This window comes from Chanodichthys erythropterus, chromosome 24 (genome assembly GCF_024489055.1).
Source record: "Chanodichthys erythropterus isolate Z2021 chromosome 24, ASM2448905v1, whole genome shotgun sequence".
NCBI lineage: Eukaryota > Metazoa > Chordata > Actinopteri > Cypriniformes > Xenocyprididae > Chanodichthys > Chanodichthys erythropterus.
Genome location: NC_090244.1, coordinates 29,604,294 through 29,626,406, shown reverse-complemented (window position 1 = coordinate 29,626,406; position 22,113 = coordinate 29,604,294). Strand labels below are relative to the sequence as shown.

General features: G+C 43.7%; 1 protein-coding gene and 1 pseudogene across 2 annotated transcripts in view; one reads left to right on the top strand and one right to left on the bottom strand.

Moving 5' to 3' along the window:
* Positions 1 to 22,113, bottom strand: part of LOC137015097 (uncharacterized) — a 100,338-nt gene that overhangs the window by 63,974 nt on the left and 14,251 nt on the right. The window lies entirely within an intron of this gene.
* On the top strand, positions 1,616 to 4,433 carry LOC137015566 (uncharacterized; annotated as a pseudogene).

The following is a 22,113-nucleotide window of genomic DNA, read 5'->3' as shown; positions in this document are numbered from 1 at the left end:
CAAAAATATAGCCCCCCCCCCAAAAAAAAATAAATAAATAAATAAATAAACAAAATACAAATAAGGATTTCAAAAAATACCTCTCTTCTCCTGTTAATGTCCCTCTCTTAATGCACAAACTAAACAAAACACCCTGACAAGCAATTCACTCACTACCTTTTTCCGGTTTACAACAAGCCTACCAGACGCAATATTCGTTTGTGATAATTTACAATCTGCCCTGACAGATCTGGATGCCGTAGATGCACTCCTCACAAAGGAAGTGAATTCAAGTTTCATAATTACTATCCCATAAGCAGGGCTTGACATTAACTTTTTTGCTCACCAGCCACTGTGGCTAGTGGTTTTCCAAAGTTACTAGCCACTCAACATTTTCACTGGCCACAATTTTGCTGTTGGGAAAATTACATTTTATATGATTAAAGTTGACTTTGGCATGCTTAAATTACTTGATTTTGAGTCATTTTACTTGATTTACAAGATTTAAAACCCTTTTAAACTTTCAAATAAAGATTGATCAAGACTACATTATCAGCTGGTATGTACAGTTATTTTTGTTTGGCTATATAAAAAGAACAAAGCAAATTACAAATAGTAATTTTTTTCAGATACATAGGTTTATTTAACATGTATACATTTATTTAACATCTTTTGTTGTTTGATTAACATTAATGACAGACAGGTATTTATTTGGGGGCTGCTGAATGCATGTACGTAATATACTGACACATATTCAGTTTTTTACCCACCTGTTTACGTCCACTTAAGTCATAACCGACTATATCCATGCGAGATACTCCACACGATGGGCATTTTGACATCTGTGTGTGCGGATATTTGACTATTCAGGCGCAAGGAAAAGTGCACACGCGACAGAGAGTGCGCACGCGAGAGAGTGCTTCTGTTGCGTCATTCAGCGCAATTCCGCCTATCCACCTTCACTGCAAGTTAATCGATAGAGAATTGTGATTGAATTGTAATTTTGTGATACGAAGAGCTTGGCTACCTTTCATTTGGCTGTAGGCTGAAATTATATTCAACCTGCCAAAGTGGCTAGTAGGAGTGGCTGTCTTACCCGCCACGGCTGAAATCAACCCGCATTTGGCGGGTTGGCGGGTGTTAATGTCAAGCCCTGCCTATGAGACCAAGGGCAGATGTGTCATGTAACGAAATACAAATACTTTGTTACCTTACTTAAATAGAAATTTTGGGTATTTATACTTTACTAGAGTAATTATTTTTCAGCCGACTTTTTACTTCTACTCCTTATGTTTTCACGCAATTATCTGTACTTTCTACTCCTTACATTTTAAAAAATAGCCTCGTTACTCCTATTTCATTTCAGCTCGTTTTCATTCTGGCTTATCGTAAAAAAAAAAAAAAAAAAACTATCCAGATAAATCGTGCCATCCCGATAGAGTGAATTTGATTGTGGTTGGATGAGAAGTATAAACATATACCATTCCGACACCCTATTGGTTTGTACGCGATCCATCACACCTGCACGACACAAATCACGTCACACTCCAGCAAGTTACCCCCAGCATTGGACAGACATATGTAGCCAAGTAGAAAGATTTCCGTGGCAGAGACTCAAGAAGATAACTCAAGTGAAATGTCCCAACCAAGCACCAGCGAGGAGGTTGGTAGCCAGGAAGACCAGCCAAACCTTATACATCCCTGGCCGTACCTGGAAGGTTTTTTTTTTAAATGGTTGGATGCAAAAACGACTCATTTCAAATGTGCTGCAAGCTCTGCGCACCCAAGTACCACAAGCTAATGGATTTCAAAAACTCACCATCTAATCTGAAAAAGCATATTGAGGTAAGCTGAAATTTTGTTATTATCAGTTGACTATTGACAAATTTGAAATTTGACTTTAGCCAAATGCTATCTGAGCTATTTTGTGTCAACTGTGCTATTTTGAAACACAATAAAATATAACCTTAAATGTGATTTTTTTTTTTTTTTTTTTTTTTTTTTTTTAATATACTATCCCTGTATTTAAAATGATATATATAATATATATATATATATATATATATATATATATATATATAAGTTACCACTTGTAGTACACTATGGGTTCAAATGTACTATAAGTGATATCTAAATATATATATTTAAATACAGAGATAGTATATTAAAAGCTCAAAATAGCACAGCTGAGTACACTTAGATGTTCTTAAGATTATGTGATTAAGAAGTATTAAGTAATTGCATAGACCAGTGAAACTGCTCCCTAACTGGTAGTCTGACCTTCATTCATGAACTTCAAGCATGACATTAATACAGCGGAAGTCCTAGATAGTCTGACTTTGTGGTTTGAGATAAATAATATGAATCTCAATCTGTGCCTGTGCATTCATTTTCTCCACAGAAGAAACACCGCACTCATCTAGAGAGGTACACACAACTTACTTCAGCAGCTCTCAAAAGGAAATCATCCACTGAAAGTTATTTGGCCCCACCCTCCAAACAAACCAAGCTGTGAGAGATTAGAAGAGTGTCCCAGGCAAGTGTGGATAAAGTAGTCCTCCAATTCGTTGTCCAAGGCTTGCACCCACCACACATTGTTCAGCAACAGGGCTTCATTGATCTTGTGCAACATCTTCAGCCAAATACAAATGTCATGACATGCAATACTGTTGTAAACAAAGTCACAAAGGCCTCTGTTGAAATGAAAAGAAAACTGAAAGCTGCCCTTAGTGAAATTGAGTTCATAGCAACAACAACAGACTGCTGGACGGCACACCGTCATGGTTTCATTGGTGTCACTGTGCACTGGTTTAACCCTCAGACCATGCAGAGATCCTGTGCTGCCCTGGCATGCAAGCAACTTAATACCATACCTTTTCTGCCCTGGCTGGTGCCCTAAATGATATTCACACAGAATTCAATATCAGAGAGAAGATCATTTGCACAACAACTGACAACGGATCAAACTTCCTGAAAGCCTTCAGAGTTTATGGGCAGACTGACGAGAACAACAATCCTGAACCTGTAGGAGAGGGTGATGGCGAAGAGGATGATGGTGGCCAAAATGGTGATTATGATGAAGAAGAGGAAAGCGTTGAGGGTATTGAATTTGTTGATGCCGGAGCCCTGTTGGACGAAGATGACTACTTGGAATACCAGCTACCCAAGCACCATCGCTGCGCCTGCCACCTCCTCAATTTAGTGTCCACAGTTGATGCATTAAAAAGCAGAGGTCAACCCACTGTATAAGCGTGTGTCAAGGTCCACATTTGCCAAATGCTCTAGCCTGTGGAACAAAAGTTCAAGATCAACTATCGCATCTGAAGTAATTGAAGACCACTGCAAACTCCAACTCTTAAGGCCTGTTGCTACAAGGTGGAATTCACTCTTCTCAGCCGTAGAAAGAATAGTGAGAATAACGAGAACAAGGTGAAGGAGCCCTTGCAGCTGTCTGCAGTGAACTAGATACACCTAAGTAATGTGATGTGATGTGATTGGTAGCAACACAATTACATTTCTGAAAGTCTCAGATGGCAATATTTTTCCTTTTTAATTATCAGTTCCTCCAGTTGAAGGTGCTACATCAAGTAGGCTAAATGTTCCATGTTGTGTTTTTATTTTCTTCTTTGTACAGGTTTACTCCAGTGGAACTTGCATTTCTTGCAGAATATTTGAAGACAATGAGCCCAGTTGCAAAGGCACTGGATGTTCTTCAGGGAGAAACCAGTGTACAGATGGGATGGTTGGTCCCCACCATAACTCTACCAAGGACCAAGCTCCAGCACCTTCACGTCACCTCCAAGTTCTGTGAACCTTTGATTGCTGCACTTATTTCAGGCCTTGAAAAAAGCTTTGGCGAGATGCTTGCAGATCCAGAGCTGATAGCCGCAGCCATTCTAGTTCCTAAATTTAAGACCTGCTGGACTAGTGACGAAAATATCCTCAAACTTGGTAAGTGTCTCACTTCTCAACTTCCCCTTAATAAATGTAATTTCTATGGAGACAGTGAAATGAGTTTGAAATGAACACACACACACAATACACAATACACTAATTGCAATACTGTCATATGGTCTAAATTGTCCTGATTTTTGTTTTTTATTCCGCAGGCCTTGACTATTTCAGAAGCCACTTGGACTCTTGGGCCGAGAATCACATCAGCGAGGGCTCTCAATCATCTGAGGAAGAGGACTTCTTTTCCTCCTTGAAGAAGACTGGCCCTCTTGAAACGACCCAGCAGTTGGATGCCTACCTGGGGTGCCCAGGAGACACAGTAGAGGTACTGAAGTCTTTCCCAGCTATCACTTAGCCTTAATACCGCACTCTCTGCCTCAACAGCCTGTGAAAGACTGTTTAGTGTTGCAGGGCTGATCTCCAGGCCAAGAAGAGCATGTACTGGCTCAAAGAACTTTGAGAACCAGCTGCTTTTGCGGCTGAACAAAGCCTGTTGGTAACTCTTTGTTGCATGTTCTGTGCTTAACGTGTTGTACATACAGGATTGAGTCCAAAGTGTTTGCTACATCTTCTAGTTAAATGTGACATTGTTGCCATTAGCTATAGAATTGAGCATAGTACATACCAGGAAGGTATCAGGTTTGAGTTATTTTATTTATTTTTTATTTTTTTGATTAATCGCTTGGATTAATCATTCATTTTGACAGCACTAATGTTTATTGTATATAGACAACCATACAAGGGTAATTGTCACTAAGCCTGCCCTGGGTACACCAATTTTGGCTGTTGCCCTCAGATTCCTGCAGCTAGGATGCTTGGATATACATTTACATTCCAATAAAGCTTATTGATGACATGCCTCTGAAGTTTGACTTTTTGCACCATTACAATACTTATAGGCAACTAGTCATCATATCTTCCGCTCCATGAAACACATTAATGCTCAGTAATACACATTTATGGTTCTTTAATGTATTTGCATTGTACTAAAATGCGTTCATTTTCAATGAGCATATATGCAGCTGAAACAGGTAGCCTAGTGCATCCCAAATTTTTCAATATTAACATTTTAATAGAACATTTAACATTTATTTATGGCCTTTAAAAAATGTTTTTTTGAGGTGGGGTAGTGCACAATAGGCACCTGTGGCACGGCCTAAGCTTTTGTCCTTAATGCCATTTGCATTACTTTTACTTTTATACTTTAAGTAGTTTTGAAACCATTACTTTTATACTTTTACTTGAGTAAAAAGCTCAAGTTGATACTTCAACTTCTACAGAAGTATTTTTAAACCCTAGTATCTATACTTCTACCTGAGTAATGAAGGTGAATACTTTTGACACCAGTGGCCAAGGGAGAGGAATTTTGAATGGCAGTGAAGTGATGCAACTGATGCTGGTAGGGCACATGGCAATGACAACATGTCAGATGTAGTAGGTCAGGATTAAATTCATACTGCACACACTTATACTATATAGAACATACTTTTTTAGATGTTATGAACAGTGATGGGAATAACGGCATTATAAATAAACAGCGTTACTTACGAGTAATCAAACTTTTTCTCCCGTTACAACGCCATTACCATTACTGACCAAAAAAAAAAAAAAAAATGCTGTGTTACTATAATTGAGCTCACTGAAGCAGTTTTCATCCAAGTTGGCTCTCTCTCAGCCATAGGACCCTGCAAAGTGTTTTCTCTGATGTGTGTTGGGGTTAGTCATACTCAAATGTAATTTTAAACTGATAATAATGTTCGATGCTCTGTGTGTGTGTGTTTGTCTATGAGCATGCGAGCGGAGCGCAAGCTCAAACCAGAACACCCTTTGTGACATGCTGGATCGAAAATAGCCTATGTGAAATAAGTTTTTTTTTCTAGTCGACTAGTAGTTTTTCAATTAAGCCATTATTTGACTAATCACATTTATATTAATTTAATTTCTGAAATACTGGAGAGAATAAACCATAATAATGAGCATTTAATAAAGGCTATAGCACTCAAGCGAACGCATAAAGCTTGCCATAAAGAACCGGAACCGCCAAAAGTAATGATTATGAATGTGACAAAAACAGCAAGGAGACATTTTAATTGTTTATTAATAAGCATTTTCTGAATCAGTGTGAAGATGTTGACATTGCTGACTCTCATCATCTCCGCATATTGTACGCGCCTAGAGAGAATGCATAATCAGAGTAGCCTATTTCTTTTTGTTTTTAATTATTTTGTTTTCGTTAAAGTGGATATTTCAAGCTTTCGATAGATATTTTTTTCTCATGTCTGTGAAGCAAGCAGCCGCTGAGTTTCGGTTCATTTAGCCTGCAAGACGCGCTCCAGTTCACGCGCCAGTGATCGCGCCGGCACATTTGTCTTGATTGTTTTCTGCTATATTTGCTTCTTATTTATTAAATCCAGGCAATTGGTTGAAGAAACATTGATTAAAGTTAAGATACAATTTTTACAAAACGAAATTCACTTTAAAGAAAGGCTTTCTACAAAACAAAACTTAATGAAGTAGTCAAAATCACGTCTGTCTGACCCACTCCATGTCTCCCGATATATTGCGCATCCTATGATGCATCTTACTCATGCTGTTCTTTTCATAATCAAATAAATGAATTTAAAACATAACACAGGACTATTTAAACAAAAATGAAACTACGTTTTATTTAATGGCTACCAACACGTAGTACAGTTTAGAGAAATTTCATGTCGTGAGCAAGAGCGGATCATGAGTCGGATCAAGAATAATTTATTTTTAGACTTGTATTTAATATTAGGGGATTCCAAATTATTTTTTTTTGTCAAGTAATGCAATAGTTACTTTCCCTGGTAATTAGTTACTTTTATAATTATGTAACTCCGTTACTATTTGTGAGAAGTAACTAGTAACTGTAACTAATTACTTTTTTAAAGTAACGTGCCCAACACTGGTTATGAAATAATTATTAAAAAAAACAAAAAAACAAACTCAGCCCAGGTCTTGGAGTCTCTACTAACGAGCTGATGACCTTAATCAGGTGTGTTTGATTAAGGAGACAATATGTGCAGTGTTGGGGGGAAAACAATCAAAACAATTGTCATGGAATCGCCAAACTCCACCGTCACTTCATCATGCCGTGAACCCTCTCCAGAATATTAATCATGAACACCTGAACTTCATTCCGTTATCTCATCACCATTCCTGCATTTAAGCCCGCACCACACACACCTTCCTTGTCTGGTCTATGACTATCTCTGAACTACGATTCTTCTGGTTCACTTCCTGGATCCCGGTCACTCGTCTCTAGTCTGACATCCTGCAGAGACAAGGAATATTGTACAGTTGTGGCCAAAAGTTGAGAATTACATAAATATTAGTTTTCAAAAAATTTGCTGCTAAACTGCTTTTAGATCTTTGTTTCAGTTGTTTCTGTGATGTACTGAAATATAATTACAAGCACTTCATACGTTTCAAAGGCTTTTATCGACAATTACATGACATTTATGCAAAGAGTCAGTATTTGCAGTGTTGGCCCTTCTTTTTCAGGACCTCTGCAATTCGACTGGGCATGCTCTCAATCAACTTCTGGGCCAAATCCTGACTGATAGCAACCCATTCTTTCATAATAACTTCTTGGAGTTTGTCAGAATTAGTGGGTTTTTGTTTGTCCACCCGCCTCTTGAGGATTGACCACAAGTTCTCAATGGGATTAAGATCTGGGGAGTTTCCAGGCCATGGACCCAAAATTTCAACATTCTGGTCCCCAAGCCACTTAGTTATCACTTTTGCCTTATGGCACGGTGCTCCATCGTGCTGGAAAATGCATTGTTCTTCACCAAACTGTTGTTGGATTGTTGGAAGAAGTTGCTGTTGGAGGGTGTTTTGGTACCATTCTTTATTCATGGCTGTGTTTTTGGGCAGAATTGTGAGTGAGCCCACTCCCTTGGATGAGAAGCAACCCCACACATGAATGGTGTCAGGATGCTTTACTGTTGGCATGACACAGGACTGATGGTAGCGCTCACCTTTTCTTCTCCGGACAAGCCTTTTTCCAGATGCCCCAAACAATCGGAAAGGGGCTTCATCGGAGAATATGACTTTGCCCCAGTCCTCAGCAGTCCATTCACTATACTTTCTGCAGAAGATCAATCTGTCCCTGATGTTTTTTTTTGGAGAGAAGTGGCTTCTTTGCTGCCCTTCTTGACACCAGGCCATCTTCCAAAAGTCTTCGCCTCACTGTGCGTGCAGATGCGCTCACACCTGCCTGCTGCCATTCCTGAGCAAGCTCTGCACTGGTGGCACTCCGATCCCGCAGCTGAATCCTCTTTAGGAGACGATCCTGGCGCTTGCTGGACTTTCTTGGACGCCCTGAAGCCTTCTTTACAAGAATTGAACCTCTTTCCTTGAAGAACCTATAAATTGTTGATTTAGGTGCAATCTTAGTAGCCACAATATCCTTGCCTGTGAAGCCATTTTTATGCAACGCAATGATGGCTGCACACGTTTCTTTGCAGGTCACCATGGTTAACAATGGAAGAACAATGATTTCAAGCATCACCCTCCTTTTAACATATCAAGTCTGCCATTCTAACCCAATCAGCCTGACATAATGATCTCCAGCCTTGTGCTCGTCAACATTCTCACCTGAGTTAACAAGATGATTACTGAAATGATCTCAGCAGGTCCTTTAATGACAGCAATGAAATGCAGTGGAAAGGTTTTTTTGGGATTAAGTTAATTTTCATGGCAAAGAAGGAATATGCAATTCATCTGATCACTCTTCATAACATTCTGGAGTATATGCAAATTGCTATTATAAAAACTTAAGCAGCAACTTTTCCAATTTACAATGTTTATGTAATTCTCAACTTTTGGCCACGACTGTACACATTCTTCTACGGCGATCATATAAGGTGTGTGTGGTGCTCAATGCTTTTTTGGACTGTTTCTCACCCACTTGTTGTTTGTTTCGTCACCTGCCATCGTCATTTGTCAATAAACGGTTTATTACTTTCTACTCACCTCCTGCATTTGAGTCTGTGTTTCCTGACAGAAGACCAGACCATTAACGGACACACAACCATGAGTTCACCTGGAGAAGGTCCTTTCAAAGAGCTTATTGATTCCTTACGCCGCGTTCTCACCATCCAGCAACCACACCGATCGCTGCACCGACTGTATCTCCCTCGCCTGAGTATACCGCGAGTCCCATGGCCAATCCGGCACCCTACTCTGTAGTAAAAATCCATTGCAATCCTCCGCTGAACCAGTGTTCACTGGCCCTTGAGATGCTGCCTCATCGTTTCACTACAGAGAGAGCAAAAATAAAATTTCTAACGGGAAAGGCATTACAATGGGCAGAATCCATTTGGCAACATTCAGGTCATGTCTCCCAATCGCTGTGAGACATTTTATTGCTTTTATTGCTTTATTGCTCATTTCAAAAGTTTTTGGCAAACCCCCTGGTGATACCTCTACCAACGACCACTTATACCATCTATGCCAAGGTAAAATGACAATTAAAGATTATGCTCTAAAATTTCAAACACTGGCAGCAGCCAGTGGATGGAATTTTAGAGCATAATCTTGAAAGTGCACTATTAACCACTTTTTATCAAGGACATTCACCCCAACATGGGCTGCATCTCACTGCATACAATGACAGAATCGCCCTGGAGAGATTTATCCAACTAGCCATTCGAGTCTCCCGTTGTGTACAGGGGTGCCTGGAGACCACCCAAGGTGAGCAATCATCAGCATCCCACCAACCAGAGTTTGCCAGCCTTCCAGAACCAGAACCTATGCAGATTGAATCCACTCATCCGCCATTGTCAGAGTACATTGACTACCTGGGTGTCCAGAACCCGGAGATTCGGATGATCCGTGATTAAAAACCCCTAACCAGAAGTTGAAATCGGTCCCCTTCAACTACGAGTCGGTCAGTTGCACACCAAGAACATCCATCTTCTGGTTCTGGAGAATTCCACCGCTGGTATCATCCTAGGGCGACCGTGGCTGATAAAACACTGAAGTCCTGAAGTGGGGCAAGAACTGCTTTTACTCCTGTTTCCCTGAACTTCCTCTAAAAATCTCCAGACCATCTCATCCGGTCTATGTATGTTCAACTACCATTGAAAGTCATATTGAAAAACAATCCATAGATATTCCTGAGGAGTGATGTATTCTGCCCCAAGAGAGCCTCGCAACTTTCACCTTATTGGCCATGGGACTGTGCTATAGATCTCCTTCCTGGTGAATCAGTGCCCCAAGGTAAAATTTATCCACTCTCCATTCCAGAACAGAAGGCCATGGAGGAGTACATCCAAGAGGCATTGCAACAAGGCTACATTCTTCCATCTACCTCCCCCGCTGCTTCCAGCTTTTTCTTTGTTGCTAAAAAGGACGGAGGCTTGAGGCCCTGTATAGACTACCGTGCCTTGAATAAAATCCCCATCAAGTTCTGGGATCCCCATCCTCTCATCCCAGCAGCCTTTGAACATCTACGAAGAGCCTCACTCTTCATTAGTGTTGTCACGGTACCAAAATTCCAGTAGTCGGTACCGATACCATGAAAATTTTACGGTTCTCGGTACCAATTTCGGTACCACAGCAAAATCTATTGGAACTATTTTACTATCTTACATAGTCTATTTTAAAAACATTAAATATGATTTGGAGTGTGTGTGTTTGTGTGTATATATAGGCTACCTCAATTAAATAAATTTTGAAATAAAAAAAAAAATGCTCAAACATCCATTGTGTACTGTTGAAAAAAACAGCATATGCTGGTAAGGTAGGTTTTGAAGCTGTATGCTGGTCAAATGCTGGTCCTAAACTGGTCCTGCTGGTCCATGCTAGTCTTAAGCTGGTCCTGGACCAGCATAAACCAGCTCAAACCACAATACCAGCTTCAAAACCTACTTTACCAGCATATGCTCGTTTTTTCAACAGGGGTAACAGACGTGCGTGTTTATTTTAGCTATTCCGTCAGTGAAACAACACACTACAGCCTGTAAAACTATGAAATAAATATCGGTAAATAATGGTAACCTAAATAATAAGAAATTTATAAATATTATTTAAAAAAAACATTTGTTTTTTATTTCCACACAAAGACGCGTTATATAGCCAAAGTCCGCTATTCTATAGTCTTTGATATAGACTGCTTTGCGCTATGAGAGGGATGTGGGACATGAGCAGGAAGGAGACCATTTCTCTTTAATAATATCTTCGTTATCTCCTGATGTTACAAACAACTGACACTCGTTGTAAAAGGTGTGAAGAGCGAGTTTTATCCTCCACAGGAGCAAGACATTCAGGCTATGTTTGATTTAGCGCTGCCAGAGAAAACAAAACTAAAAATCACCGGTGTGTGTGAAACGCGCTATACAAATAAACTTGACGCGCCTTATAAAGTCTAATAACAAGCACAAACTGTGTTAAATAGAAATTGACGTGCAAGCAAAAAGGTTTCTGTCCTACGGTGTTTTTTCTAGAATGCGAATAGCATAATAGGCCCAAATGCGAACGAAAGAAACGTTATAATCCCCTGCGTGAGTGAAGATTTGGGAAAAGAAACAGATGTTCAGTGGAATAACTAATGGAATATTGTTAAATTCTCTGATAATCAGGTGACCATATCGCGATTCGGAAAACAGAATACGAAGCTTAAATCTATGGACTTGCGTACCTCTCTCATTCGGCATTAACCAAAATGTTTCCATGGCTACGAAGTCACATTTAATTTCTAACCTATTATTTCTTCTGTAAACAAAGCTTTGTGCTTCACTCGTGTCATATTCCCGTAAATACTGCCACAGCCCTATCAGTGGGTACCGAATATACCCGGATTCTCGTTACTACCGGTACTACAGAAATGCTGGTATCGTCACATTTTCAAAATTTCAGTACCGACTTGGTACCGAAGTACCGGTACTTTTGACAACACTACTCTTCATGAAGCTGGACCTCCGTAACGCGTACAGCCTCATCCGGCTACGTGAGGGGGACGAATGGAAAACCGCCTTTGTGACCGCTACTGACCACTTCGAATATCTTGTGATGCCATATGGGCTGGTCAATGCCCCCTCCGTATTCCAGGACTTCATGCATGATGTACATCGATGACATTCTGATCTACTCCCAGAGCCTAGCTGAACATCGCCTCATCGAACGTGAGTCTGTGTTTCCTGACAACAATTGCATACACCATATATTTCCCATCACTAAGGTAAGTATGTCATGTGACATACATTTTTTCACATGTGTGTTTTTTGTATTTTTGTCCAGACAACCTTGGTTAGGGGTCTGTGCCACCCACTGTACATTTTGTGTTTGGTTAGATAGAGCAGTCTAGTAAGGGCATCTAGGTCACTAAAGATATTTATATACTTTTTTTTTTTTGCACCATGTTTTTTTCAGTCTGTTGTTTTTTGCTACCGTACACAAAATAATTTGTAATATTGATTGCCAAAAGTGAGGCTATACCTTTTGCATATTGGAATAAAACTCAGTGTCTGACATTGATACCAGGCCCATTAATTTCACCAACAGGGCAACAGTTACAAAGTTATAAATTAAGCTAAATGTACACATAGCATGGTTTGGGATTAAATTACAGTAGCGGTCAGTAAATTGACAACAGTGTATCAGTGAACAAAACTGAACAAAAATTGCAGTGATGTCATTCACACAGTTCCAAGTTCTCTGCCCTGAGCAACCTGTCATGGTATTATTTTTTGCATCCCGGCCATAAATGCACCTTTAGAGAGAACATTCAGGCTCTGTGGTCAGAGTTTGGAGGAGAGATATGAACAGCAACATTCTGTTCTTGCATGTTTTTTTTTCCAACAGTGTTGACAGTATCATGATAAGACAAATAACAAATACAAATCTTGTATAGCCAACACTTTATATTTATAATTCTCAATCACTCTCTCTTCTGTAAACAAGATCTAAAGGTTGCAGGATTGGTTGGGTCAGGAAGAAAACCATTCCAAGCGGATAGTGGTGAACATAGAGTACATTTTACATGGGAGTGGGTGGGTGTGGAATAGAGCCTATCTGGACAAAGGGACAAAAGACGAAAAAAAAAAAAAAAAAAACACAGTACCATGCAGATCTCTGCTAATAACCTTTGATTGATTAAGATCACCTCTGGGGGTGCTATGACCACACACATCTGCTCAACAATACTACTTAAAGGGATAGTTCACCCAAAAATGAAAATTTGATGTTTATCTGTTTACCCCCAGTACATCCAAGATGTAGGTGAATTTGTTTCTTCAGTCGAACGTAAATTATGATTTTTAACTGCAACCGCTGCCGTCTGTCAGTCAAATAATAGGAGTGATTGGGAACTTGAACAATAAGAGTCGAAAAAACTTCCATAGACAAATCCAAATTAAACCCTGCGGCTCGTGACGACACATTGATGTCCTAAGACACGAAACGATCGGTTTGTGCAAGAAACCGAACAGTATTTATATCATTTTTTACCTCTAATACACCACTATGTCCAACTCCATTCAGCTTCCGGTTAGTGAGGTCAAAAAACCCGCTCTGCTGACGGAAGTGATGTCTCGCCCATATACTTCAATGAGCGCGAGACATCACTTCCGTTGTCAGAGCGCGATCAGACCTCACTAACCGGAAGCTGAACGGAGTTGGACATAGTATTTATATCATTTTTTACCTCTAATACACCACTGTTCGGTTTGTGTCTTAGGACGTCAATGTGTCGTCACGAGCCGCAGGGTTTAATTTGGATTTGTCTATGGAAGTTTTTTCGACTCTTATTGTTCAAGTTCCCAATCACTCCTATTATTTGACTGACAGACGGCAGCGGTTGCAGTTAAAAATCATAATTTGCGTTCGACTGAAGAAAAAAAGTCACCTACATCTTGGATGCACTGGGGGTAAGCAGATAAACATCAAATTTTCATTTTTGGGTGAACTATCCCTTTAATACTAATTGGTGACTGGGTGAGCTTGTAACATTTTTAACAATATATCAATGAACACAAAAACAATTTCCAAAATGTTGACAAGACAAAGTTTAATATAACATATGTTTAACTTATAACATGAAAGTAAGGTTAATAATATTTACTTAGATTACACATTTTTCAGTTTTATTCAAATTGGGGTGATGCAAAAATGAGCACACCCCACAACAAAAACTACTACATCTAGTACTTTGTATGGCCTCCATGATTTTTAATGACAGCACCAAGTCTTCTAGGCATGGAATGAACAAGTTGGTGACATTTTGCAACATCTATCTTTTTCCATTCTTCAAGAATGACCTCTTTTAGAGACTGGATGCTGGATGTAGAGTGATGCTCAACTTGTCTCTTCAGAATTCCTCATAGGTGTTCGATTGGGTTCAGATCAAGGTTATTATAGTTTTGCATTTTTCATTAGTTTTTATTTTTATTTCGTTTTGACTTTTTGTTTTCAAATTCAGTTTAGTTTTAATTAGTTTTTAAAGTGGGTTTGCTAGTTTAGTTTAGTTTTTAGTTTTTGAAAATGCTTAGTTTTAGTTTAGTTTTTATTAGTTTTAGTGTTAGTTTGTCTTTTTTTGTAATTTGGGTTATTTGTCAATGGGCAAGATTCAAAAAGATTTACAAATATGTAAACAGTCTCAACACTCCGCAGTAAGTGCAAAATGTGTAAGTGACGTGTGCCAGTAAAAAAACCTAAAGAGCCAACAGACTAAAGAAGACATACATGAACCGCATGTAGCCTTTTCAACCCATTTTAAGCCACAACAAGACATTTCTGTCAGATTGTCAGGGAGCTCAATCTGAGAAAAGAACATGACAAATAACAAACAAAAAAAAAACTTTAAATACAGCTTTCAATTTTTTTAGTGTGTGTGTGACACCTTCAGAAAATTGCCAAAAAATCTACCAAAAATCTACACATCTTCTATACAGAATTCACACCCTATAGAAATACCACAGCTGTACAATTTTCACACTATATACTAAATTTACAATAGCCTATACTCGTCTGGATTGAAGCAGCAAACATTCAGTGTAAAGGCCAATTCTATGGCGGCATTTTAATGCCATTAATGACCGAGCGCACAATTGATGCTTGCGCGCGCAGTAAATCACTTCCGCGAGAGGATAACAGATCTGCACGCGAGGAAACGGGAGACCGCGAGCTCATTTTAAACCCGCGCGCGCGCACGACATCTCCTCTGCGCGCAGATCAAGCCCTCACGTGCTCGGACAAGACTCGCAGCACGCGCGTCATCATTCCCCACACTCGCGCTCAATCTTCTATTTCGCTCGCGCGAACACTTTTGATTTTTGTCAGTCGTGGGGCGGGACTTTACTTATTTCAGTGTAAGCTCAAATGTCATTGGTCAATTCAGTTTTTCCAGAAGTCTGTTTTGATTGGACGCCTGTTGTAAAACGATTAGACATGGCTTCATCAATGGACCAGATGCAAGTGAGTTAAACTTTATTTATTAACTGATTGATTGCATTATTATTATAATATGGCCTTACTAGATACATTAACTTGATTTATTATTATTTTTATGGAGATGTAGCTGCTGGGGAAATAAGAGAACACATAGCCTAGTTATATTTGCTGTAGTTCACTGCTACATTACCACTATACTTCCACTAAACAGTATCTGTTTACCCAGCCAAAATTATGTCAGTTCTGAGAACTACAGAAATGTCAAAAGTGTCCATTAAATAGTTGTAACTATGATTCTAAATCCAGAATTGCTTCATGTGGCTTTGGATGAAAGATACATATCAACAAGAGTTGTTGTGTAAGCTTTTTGTTATCATTCTTTGTCAGTTTAATATATTATCAGGTTAATATATTTTCCATTAAATACAGTACAAAATGGTTTCAGCATTTCACTATGTTGAAAGGTTGCAGCTAAAGTTAAGATACAGTACACAGTATGAATGATCATACCCCCCGAAACCCAATTTAGAAATCTTTATATCTAAGACATATTTAGTTTTTTTGTTGTTGTTTTTGTATACTATCATGGGTAAACAGACTGTTTAGTGGAAGTATAATGATAATGTAGCAGTGAACTACTATGTTCTCATTTTTCCCCAGCAGCTACAGCTCCATAGAAAAAATAATAAATCAAGTTAATATAGTATCTAATAAGGACATATAATAATAATAATAATATAATAATGCAATCAATCAGTCAATAAATAAAGTTTAACTCACTTGCATAATAATAGTAAATACTATAGTGTTTTGGACCATACTATAGTAAAGTGTAGTATACACATTATACTTTTTACAACACTTTGTTAATGAATGTTTCAGTATACAGTGTATTAACTATGATGAACTGATAAACTGTAATAAATACTGTATAGGCTACTTTAGTTTTTACTACAGTAAACTCTAGTGTATATTGTAGTAATATACCCTATAGATGTAGAAAATTACAGTATTTGAGTAAAGTCAATTTGTTTATATTACCCTCAACAACTATAGAATTACCACAGCAAATTAAAGTACTTTACTTTAGTATGGTTCAAAAACACTATAGTATTTACTATAAATTACTATAGTATTTTTTCATCTGGTCCAAGCCATGTCTAATCGTTTTACAACAGGCATCCAATCACAACAGACTTCCGAAAAACTGAATTGACCAATGACATTTGAGCTTACACTGAAATAAGTAAAGTCCCGCCCCACGACTGACAAAAATCGTACTCGGTTACTAACGTAACCTCGGTTCCCTGAGATACGGAACGAGTACTGCGTATGGGGAAAGGTCTCCCTTTTTCCCCGCTGCTGAAGCCTTTTTCAATAACGCAGTGTAACTGCACCGTCATTGGTTCACTCATAGACAAGTTGTTGAACCAATGACGGCGCGGCATAGCTGCGCGGCCTATGGCGACAAAGCGCGCGAATATTCCCGCCGAAATGGGCGGGGTTAAGGGCTATATAAGCAGGCGTTTCGCCATAGGATTTCAGTGTCATTCGACTGAAGCGACGACCCTGAGCCGCAGCCTCGTGGCACGGCAAGTATCGCAGTACTCGTTCCGTATCTCAGGGAACCGAGGTTACGTTAGTAACCGAGTACGTTCCCTTTCGATACTTCACTCGTACTGCGTATGGGGAACGAATTCAACCACGCCGTGCCACGGCTGGGAACGATATAGCTTGAAGCTTGGGCACCTGAGAGGGGGCCCAAGAGACAAGCGAGAGGGCAAGCCCTTACCGAACCCTTGCGTTACACTTAGAGGAAATTTATTTCCATGATAGCGTGAGGCGGAGCTCATCTGAGGCCGCTAATCACACTGAAAGGACTCGAGCCTGTAAGGTCGGGACATCGAGATGGTAAAACCTGACAAAGGTGGACGGCGAAGACCAGCCGGCCGCCACACAGATGTCTTGGATGGAAACTCCGTTGGACCAAGCCCATGAGGAGGCCATCCCTCTAGTGGAGTGGGCTCTGACTCCTATGGGGCATTTGGCTCCCAGTGAGGAGTAGCACAGCGTAATAGCGTCCACTATCCAACGAGAAATGCGCTGTTTTGAGACCGGAGATCCTTTGGTGCGGCCTCCAAAACAGACAAAGAGCTGATCTGACTGTCTGAAAGACTGCGATCGCTCTATGTAGGTCCTCAATGCCCTGACAGGGCAGAGTAACTCCAGCCCTTGCTCTTCCGTCGAAGGGGGCAGAGCAGAGAGCGAGATGACCTGAGCTCTAAACGGCGTTGAGAGCACCTTAGGGACGTAGCCATGCCTGGGTTTCAGAACGACCTTAGAGTCTCCAGGCCCGAATTCGAGGCATGCAGGGCTCACAGAGAGGGCCTGCAAATCGCCAACACGCTTAACCGAGGCCAGTGCTAACAGCAAGGCGGTTTTTAGCGTCAATGGCCTGAGGTCGACTGAGCCCATTGGTTCAAATGGGGCTCCTTTTAAGGCCCTGAGGACCAAAGACAGGTCCCAGGAGGGAACGGTGAGGGGGCGAGGGGGATTCAATCGCCTAGCGCCCCTCAGGAAACGGATGACAAGTCCGTTTCGTCCCACTGATTGGCCAGCAATAGGAGCATGGAACGCTGCAATGGCTGCTACGTAAACCTTGAGCGTGGAAGGGGTGCGCCCCATTTCCAAGCGTTCTTGGAGGAAAGACAGTATAGAAGATACGTCACTCTCCATTGGGTCTATGTTGCGTGACGAACACCAGTCAGCAAAGACCGACCATTTCTGGTCGTAGAGGCGTCTCGTGGACGGCGCTCTAGCCTGAGAAATGGTATTTAGGACGTCCCTGGGGAGGTTAGTAGGCTCCCATCGAGGGACCAGAGGTGCAGAGCCCAGAGCTCCGGCTGTGGGTGCCAGATTGCCCTGTTCGCCTGAGAGAGGAGGTCCCGTCTCAGGGGGATCGGCCACGGGGCTCTCAGAGAGAGCTTGAACAGCTCCGAGGACCAAATCTGGTTCCTCCAGAGCGGGGCCACTAGAAGGACTCTGTGTTGGTCTTCTCTGATGCGCCTGATGACCTGAGGGATCAGGGCGATCGGAGGAAAAGCGTAAAGGAGCGTGCTGGGCCATGAATGGGCCAGAGCGTCGACCTCCTTCGAGAAAAATGTTGGGCAATGAGAGTTGTCTTCTGAGGCGAAGAGGTCTATCTTTGCCTTCCCGAAGAGCTCCCAAATCCTGAGGACAACCTGGGGATGGAGCGTCCACTCGTCGGAGGGGACGTTGCTCCGTGACAGCATATCTGCACCCAGATTGTTCCTGCCAGGAACATGAGTCGCTCTGAGCGACTGAAGCCTCGGAAGAGCCCATTCCAGTAGACGTTTCGCCAGAGCGCATAAGCGGCTGGACGAGAGACCGCCCTGGTGGTTTAAATATGACACCACTGTCATACTGTCCGATTGGACTAGAACGTGACGCCCTGTCAAATGAGCCTGAAAGAACTGAAGGGCCTTCATCACTGCTAGCATCTCTAGACAGTTGATGTGCAGAAGGCTTTCCTCTTGGCTCCATGAGCCGAAGGCCGGTCTGCCGTCGCACACAGCGCCCCAACCCGAGTTGGAGGCGTCTGTTGCTAGCACCGTCCTTCGTGAGACCGCCTGTAAGGGCACTCCGCGCTTGAACCATACAGGGTTCGTCCAAGGTTTCAGGGCTAGAAGACAGGCCTGATTGACCTTGAGGCGAAGGCGGCCGTGCCGCCAAGCGCTGGGAGGAACCCGGAACTTCAACCAGTACTGAAGAGGCCGCATCCGAAGAAGGCCGAGCTGTAGTACCGGAGAGGCGGAAGCCATTAGCCCTAGCAGCCTCTGAAAAAACTTCAGAGGGAGGCAGGCTCTGTTCTTGACTGAGGCTGTGAGCTGCTGAATCGTCAGAGCGCGCTCTGGCGAGACTACTGCCGTCATATGGACTGAGTCGAAAACTGCTCCCAGAAACGATATTCGTTGAGTGGGGCACAGCAAGCTCTTGGTTGCGTTGACCCTGAGACCCAGGCATTGTAAATGGCTGAGGAGCACGGATCTGTGGTGTTCCAGCTCGACTCGCGAACGGGCTAGAATGAGCCAGTCGTCGAGATAATTCAGGACTCGGATTCCTGCCTGTCTGAGAGGGGAAAGTGCCGCGTCCATGCACTTGGTGAAAGTGCGAGGAGCCAGAGACAGCCCGAAGGGCAGGACCGTATATTGGTATGTCACTCCCTCGTATGCGAATCTCAAGAATCGTCTGTGACGAGGAGCTATCTGGATGTGAAAATACGCATCCTTCAGGTCCAGCGAGCAGAACCAGTCCTCGGGGCAGATGTGCGCGAGGATCTGTTTCAGTGTCAGCATTTTGAACTTCCGTCTCATGAGGGAATGATTCAAAAGTCTGAGATCCAGGATGGGTCTGAGACCACCATCTTTCTTGGGGACCAGAAAATAGCGGCTGTAGAAGCCTGACTCGCTTTCCGCGGGGGGAACTATTTCCACAGCTCCTTTTCTTAGCAACGTCATGACTTCGGCTCGGAGGACATGGGCGTCGTCCGGATTGACCAAAGTTTGAAGCACCCCGCCGAAGCGAGGGGGCCGGCGTGCAAACTGGAGCGAGTAACCCTGAGTTACGATCCCCATGACCCAATCTGACACATCGGGGATGGCCTGCCAAGCCTCGGCCCGAGTGGCAAGGGGTTGAATGATATCGTGTGACAGACCGCCGCTGAGGGGGTTGTACACCGAGAGTAGCGGAAGAGGAAATTTGCTCTCTTTTAGATGATATAAAAATTTGTTCGCCGTGAAAACGGCGTTTGGAGTGGGCGCAACAGTTGTGGGCCCAGTTGTCACTTGAAACATGTTTCCCACGCCCGGATTTAAACGAGGCGGAGGGGAAAGTGTTCGTGGGAGCTTTTGGGGTGGTCCAGTCGTGACGGGACGATTCCCCATCCTCTTCCTTCCTGGCAGATCAGGATGACTTCGGAGGCACCGGGTCCAGCACAATCTTGGGCCGGGGTCCCTGGCGTCTCGGGAAGGGATGGCGCTTGGCAGAGCGCGAGCGCTGGCGCTGCTCCTTAGGTGGCGCTGACTGCGGTGCTGCAGGTGGAGCGGGCTTGTGCTGCTGAGCCGACGCAGTCCTGGGGCGGCTGGAAGCAGAGCTGGAGCGCTTGGGCAGGAAATGTCTCATGGCCTGAGACGATTTCTGTGCCGCTGTGAAGCGTTCAGTGAAGCCATCCACTGCAGGGCCGAAGAGACCAGAGGGAGAGACCGGGGCGTCTAAGAAGGCCGTCTTGTCATTGTCCTTGATCTCCGTCAAGTTAAGCCACAGGTGGCGCTCCAACACTACCAGGCTGGCCATGGAACGGCCGATGGCCTGAGCCGTAGCCTTCGTGGCTCGCAGGGCAAGGTCAGTAGCGCTGCGAAGGTCCTTGAAAGCCGGCGCGTCAATCCCAGACTCGTCCAGAGAGCGGAGGAGTTTGGCCTGGAAGACTTGGAATATGGCCATGGAGTGTAGCGCAGAAGCGGCCTGTCCTGCCGAAGTGTAAGCTCGACCAGCTAAGGTGGAAGTAGTCCGGCAGGGCTTGGAAGGGAGTGACCTCTTAGCTTTCCATCCCACAGCCGCGGGAGGGCAGAGGTGAGCAGCCACTGCTTCGTCAAGGGGTGGCAGGTGCTCGTATCCCTTTTCCTCGGCGCCGTCGACGGCAGTGAGGGCGGAGCAGTGCGTGGTATGAAGGCGGGCGGAGTACGGAGCGCGCCACGACTTCGTCAGCTCCTCGTGGACCTCGGGAAAAAAGGGCGCTGCTCGCTGGCGAGGGGCTTGGCGGCGGCCAGGCAGGAACCACTCGTCAAGGCGACTGCGCGACGGCTCCTCAGGTGGGGCCCAGTCGAGGTCCAGCTCTTCTACGGCTCTGGATAGGATGCGGAGGAGCTCGGCATCCATGCCCTGGCCATGTTCAATGGGCTCCAAGGGAGGCGGGGGGGCGGGATCGTCCGATTCGCCAGCCCACACTTCTGCTTCATAAGCCGCAAGAGACATGGAGTCGTCTTGCTCGTCGTCTGTTCCACCGAATGAGACAAGGTCACTCGCTTCCGCAGAGGGACGCTGCTCAGGCCGAGAGAACAGGACGGGAGAGGGTTCCCTCGGGGGAGAGGGCGAGGCACGCGGGAACTGGGCCGGCGTGAGCTCGCCTATCTCCTGGCGCTGGGTCGCTCTGCCCCGCTGTCTCTTCCTAGCCGGCTCGCGGTAGGAAGGAGACGGGAGGGCGCGAGCGGCGAGATCACCCTCTGTGAAGAAGGCGACCCGCGAGCGCAGGGAACTGAGACTCATGCACTCGCAGTGCGGGCATGAGTCCCCAGCGAGCGCGCCGTCTGCATGGGGCTTGCCCAGGCAAGCGACGCACTCGCTGTGACCATCACCGTCGTGCAGGGGGGCCCTGCACGTGCCACACGAGTGGCGGGGCATCTGAGAAGACGCCGTTGCCGTGAAAACGGCACTTGGGTGGCTCTTTTAGAGCGGCGAGGGCCGCGGAAGCTCTAGAAGCGGTGAAAACCGCTGAAATACGCTCTTTTAGAGCGGCGTTAAGCCGCGGTGAAGCTCTCAAGACGGCGCGCCGGATGGCGGCAGGGGACACACAGGAAGCGGCCGGGAGCGGGAAGCGGGAGGCGGCGACTCGGCGACGGCGCTGACGCTGCAGTCGGAGAGGGCGCCGGCGCTGTCCTCAGTCCGGCGAGTCCAGGCGAGTCC